The sequence below is a fragment of the Podarcis raffonei genome, chromosome 13 (genome assembly GCF_027172205.1).
Source record: "Podarcis raffonei isolate rPodRaf1 chromosome 13, rPodRaf1.pri, whole genome shotgun sequence".
NCBI lineage: Eukaryota > Metazoa > Chordata > Lepidosauria > Squamata > Lacertidae > Podarcis > Podarcis raffonei.
The window spans coordinates 28592476-28598550 of NC_070614.1; positions in this window are offsets into that span (position 1 = coordinate 28592476).

Consider the following 6075-nt stretch of genomic DNA (forward strand, 5'->3'; position numbering starts at 1 on the left):
AATCATGGGAGATATGAATGGAGTGGTCTCGTTGGAAATGGACAGGTCAAGAAAATAAGAGAAAAGAAAAGAAGGGAAGTTACCAAAGACTTTTTTCCCTCTATGATAGAGAATTGCAATATGATAGATGTTTGGAGACTGAGTCATCCATTAGATAAGCAAGTTACGTATTTTTCAGAACCAAATCAACCGGCTTCAAGAAGTGAACTAACACCTAGAGTTACAAAAATAGAAATACAACCAAAGATACTTTTGGATCACAATGCAATTAAGTGTGAAATAAAATAATTAGAGGAAAAGACTTTTCAATAGAGATTAAATGAAAATTTGTTAGAAGATGAAAAAATAAATGAGAAGGCTCAGAAGATGCTAACAGAGTATTTTGTAAATAACTGTAATAAAGAAACCCAAATGAATGTTGTTTGGGACGCTAGTAAAGCTGTTATGCGAGGCTTCTTTATACAACAAAACAGCATCAGAAAAAAAATTAGAGAGAAAGGGAAAAAGGAGATTTTAAATCAGATTATAGAAAATGAAAAAAGCTAATAAAAAACCTGAAAGATGGAAAAATTAATCAGAACATTAAGATGTTACAAAGCCAATTTGCAATGATAATCAAGAAGTGGAATGCATTATAAAAAGAATGAGACCGAAGAATTTTGAATATGCCAATAAATCAGGTAAATGGTTGGAATGGCAAATTAAAAAAAGAACAGCTCAAAGCACAATAAATAAAATAATATTGGACGGAAAAGAAGTAGAAAATCTGAAAGAAATCAGAAAAGGATTTGTTAATTTTTATAAACAATTGTATTAAAAAAAAACCTGGAAAAGAAGATAGAGGAATTCTTGAAACAGAAAGGAGTGCAACAAATTCCGACAGAAAAGAAAGAATGGTTAAATGGAATAATAGAGGAAGAAGAAATTAAAGATGCAATAAAGCAACTAAAAAGTGGAAAAGCACCAGGACCGGATGGATTCACAGCATAATATTATAAAGAATGAAAGCACACCCTACTTGTACCAATGAAAGAAGTGATGAATAATATATTAGATAAAGGAGAAATACCAGAAACATGGAAAGAAGCATATATTACATTAATACCAAAACCAGACTCTGATTTATTACAAGTGAAGAATTATAGGCCAATTTCGCTGTTAAATAATGATTACAAATTATTTGCAAGTATATTAGCAAATAGGCTGAAAAAAGTAATGAATGAGATAATACATAAAGATCAAGCAGGTTTTCTTCCTGGTCATCAGATGAAAGATAATATAAGGAATATTGTGAACATACTTGAATATCTGACAGCAAGGAATGATAAACAAGCGATGTTAATGTTTGCAGACGTGGAAAAGGCCTTTGATAATATATCTTGGGAATTTATGATAAAGAACTTGGAATTAATGGACACTGGGCAATTGTTTATGAAAGGTATAAAAGTGATATACTCTGATCAAAAAGCAAAACTGATAGTAAATAATAGAATAACTGAAAATATTGAAATTATGAAAGGTACACAACAAGGGCGTCCGCTTTCACCACTACTATTCATATCAGTACTGGAAGTCTTCCTAAGGGCAATAAGAGAAAATGAGAAAATAAAAGGAATTTCAGTTGGCTGGAAAGATCATAAAGTGAAAGCCTTTACAGATGACTTGGTACTAACTATAGAAGAACAATTAAACAATGCCAAAGAGGTTACTGAAGAAATAGAACAATTTGGACAACTAGCAGGTTTTAAATTAAACAAAAGAAAGACTAAGACGTTAGTTAAAAATATGAAACAAGACTTGGTGGATATGTTGCAGCAGCAGATTGGTATAGAAGCAATTTAAAAAGTTAAGTATTTAGGAATTTGATTAACCACAAAAAATATAGATTTATTTCAAAATAATTATACACGGGTGTGGAATGGAATTAAGAGAGACCTGGAAGTATGGGGAAGGATGAAATTGTCATTTTGGGGAAGGATTTCGGCTATAAAAATGAATGTGCTACCAAAGATATTATTTTTATTTCAATCAATTCCAATAATTAAAGGGACAGCAATCTTTAAACAATGGCAAAAAGCAATTTCAAGATATGTCTGGCAGGGGAAGAAACCGAGAATACAATATAAATTGTTAACAGATGCTAAAGAAAGAGGGGGCTTCGCCCTGCCAGACTTGAAGTTGTATTAGGAAGCAGCTTGCCTCTGTTGGTTAAAGGAATGGATGTTGCTAAAAAATACAGACTTGTTGGATTTGGAATGTTATGACAATAGATTTGGCTGGCACGCATATTTATGGTGTAACAAAACAAAAATCCATAAAGGATTTGGTAATAATATATTTTGAAGATCTTTATATGAATTATAGGACAGGTATAAAAAATTATTAGAACGTAAAACACCGTGGTGGTTATCTTCATTGGAAGCAATGAGTGTGAAAAAGATAAATATGAGTAAAAATTCGGTTACCTATGAGAAATTGTTGGTGGGGAAAGGAAGTAAATGGAAAATGAAACCTTATGAGGAGGTTAAAGAGTATGTAAATGATTGGTTGCACTATCGCCAAGTCAATGAAATGTATAAACAGGATTTAAAGGAAAATGGATTTGATGATAAGAAAACAAAATTTTAAATAGAAATATTAAACAACGAATGTAAAATAATGTCTAAAATGTATAAAATACTGCTGGAATGGCACCTGAAAGACGAGGAAGTGAAATCGGTGATGATACACTGGGCAAAAGATTTTGGATACAACATACAGCTTAAAGAATGGGAGAGGTTGTGGAAAGAAAGAATAAAATTTACAGCTTATAATGCCTTGAAAGAAAATATGATGAAAATGATGTATAGATGGTATATTACACCTGTGAAATTAGCCAAGATGTATTAGATAAATAATAAATGTTGGAAATGCAAAGAAAAAGAAGGAACATTTTATCATGTGTCGTGGGAATGTAAGAAAGTAAAAAAACCTCTGGGAAATGATATATAATGAGATGAAAAAGATGTTGAAATATACATTTTTTTAAAAACCAAAAGCATTTTTACTTGGCACTATAGGTGAGGATATTAATAGATAGGATGTAAAATTGTTTTTATATGCAACAACAGCGGCAAGAGTATTGTTGGCTCAGAAATGGAAGCAAGAAGAATGGCAGACAAAATTAAAGGACTATGCAGAATTGGATAAAATGACAGGAAGGATTCGAAACCTGCAGGACTGGAGATTTACAGAAGATTGGAAGAAATATACAAACTATTTGAAGAGCAACTGTAATCAACAAATTACGCTAGTAGGATTAGAAGAAGTTTTGTAAGGAGAAATATATGAAATATTGCAAAGAAGAGAAAGAAGAGAGACATTATTTATGAGATTTAAACATAATAGTGAATGTAAGAAATGTATATTACGAGAAAAGTCTGGAAAATTTTCAGATGTGATTGATGGAAGTCAAAAAAATTGTATAAGATATAAAAGTATGTTTAATAATTGTTGAAAATGATATGTTAAAAAACTAATAAAAATACTTTAAAAAGAGAGAAAGCTGTCAGGGGACTGCCATCAAGACAGGGGAGGGAGGCAGGAACGTACAGGCAGCCTCTCCCTTTGCTGAGCAGCAGCACCTCGTCAGAGACTGGTGAAGGTGAAGCCTCAGGAGAAACGGATGAAGGGGGGGCGTGAAGCAAAGGTTCACACAGGCTCAGGTGAGCCACAGCACCGCTCCCCGGCAAACAGAAAGGGAGACTGACCTGCAGCTTCCGTTGCATAGTTTCCGCAACGGAATTAAACGTAAGGAAAAGAGGGGTGGGGGTGGGTTTGCCTCGGCTTTGGTGCTGGAAGGGAAACCAGAAGTAACCACTCTCGGAATCTGCTAGTGATTGAGGCAGACATGGATTTTGGACTTCTGCACTGTACATAGTTTTTGCACCCAATAAAACCTGTAAAAGGCAGGTAAGAGTCCTGGCTGTTTACAGTGGTACCTCAGGTTACATATGCTTCAGGTTACATACGCTTCAGGTTACAGACTCCACTAACCCAGAAATAGTGCTTCAGGTTAAGAACTTTGTTTCAGGATAAGAACAGAAATTGGGCTCCTGCAGTGTGGCGGCAGCAGGAGGCCCCATTAGCTAAAGTGGTGCTTCAGGTTAAGCACAGTTTCAGGTTAAGTACGGACCTCCGGAACGAATTAAATACTTAACCTGAGGTACCACTGTACTTCGGGAGCAACCATAAGTATTCCTGACAGGAGCAAATAATTATAAACAGGCCATTTGTTAGCACCTAAAGTTGATTGTTAACAACTGGTCTTGAAATTTCTAGGAGTAAATTAAAATAAACCAATATCCTCTAGTAGTATAGGCAAAGCTGTGAAATTCTTCACAAGCATTGCAAAAACTGACTTGGGAGTTATAACTATGCAACAGCAATTCACAAAGTTTCACAAAAATGCAATTGGCTGGATCTAGATTTAGGCATATTTAACTCCCATTGAAATCAAGATGTTTGCTTTATTTTAAAAGATTTATATACATGCCTTCATCAGGATTTCCAGGGCAGTTTTATCTTTTAAGATAAGAGAGTGGTTTTTTTCTTTATTAAACAGGAATTATATACTGCTTAATTATTTAAAAAAAACCTAAGCAGTTTACAAAGAAAATGACAATGATTTATAAATCAGATGTTTAAAACAAGGCAACCTAAACATTTTTCAAAATGCAAGTAAAACCAGCAGTTATTAAAAAAATACATATTAAAATAAAATGACTGTGGGCCTTGGCAGGTGCCTAATGAAGCTTATTGCTCTCGGAATTAGCTCTCAAAATTAGGAGCATTTTCACCATGAGAGACTCTTTTATTTGTCCTTCCAGCTAAAAACATAGAGAAAAAGTAATCCTAAAAAACCCCCTACAAGACTGATGTTTTCTAAATTGGATCCCATTTCTTCCATGCATCTTACCTCCACTGCTGTGTAATCTTCCTGCAAAAAGTAAGAAAACGTTTAGTCATGGGAAACGTTTAAGAACTTTGGATAAAAGTTACTTAAGTTCAGGTTCTCATGTTTGAGCTATATTGAGCCCTTCCTATTCCCCACTGAGCAATTATCTATGAAGCATCTTGGGTTTTAAAAGTTAGAAACCACAGCAGCCTTAGCCCCTGAAGGCATTGTGATACCTTGTGGGATCTTACTTATCCATTCCTTTATTTGGTTTATCTTTTAAACTTTTACATAAACTGTTAAATATCCTTTTACATATACAGTTTATGATGCATATGTAAACATTTCATTGGGCTGGATCCAGATTATGTTACTCCTGTGTTATGGAACATTCCCATACATGTCTACTCAGTAGTTAGCCCCACTGAATTCAAGTTAGTCCTAGGAATTAACTAATGCAGATTAACTAATAACTGAATAATTCAAAATTAATTACACCTGAAAGTACCTTATAATTTCCTGGTGAACTGAACAAGAATTAAATTCCTTTAGCAGTGGAACTTTGGGCAATTTTTAATTCAATGCAATTTAAGTTTTAATTTGTTAAAACTTAAGAAAATTTCATCGGATTTAGCTCTGTGTTTGATTGTGACCATTGTATTTACCATTTAATACGGCCTTGGCCCTGTATACCTGAAGGAGCGTCTCTAGCCCCATCGTTCAGTTCACTGATGTCCAGCTCCAATGGCATTCTGGCGGTTCCTTCACTGTGAAAACTGAGGTTACAAGGAACAAGGAAGGGCCTTTTCGGTAGTGGTGCCTGCCCTGTGGAACACCCTCCCAAATAAACAACTATCTGACTTTTATAAGCCATCTGAAGGCAGCCCTGTATCAGGAAATTTTTAATGTCTGATGCTTTACAATTCTTTATATATGCTGTAAGCTGCCTAGAGTGGCTGGAGAAACCCAGCCAGATGGGTGGGGTGGTGGTATTATTATTATTATTATTATTATTATTATTATTATTATTATTATTATCATCATCATCATCATCATCATCATCATCATCTCTCTGAAAAGTGATTATTTTTAAGCTTAAAGATCAATTGTTGGGGAAAACAAATAAAACCATTGTTCAC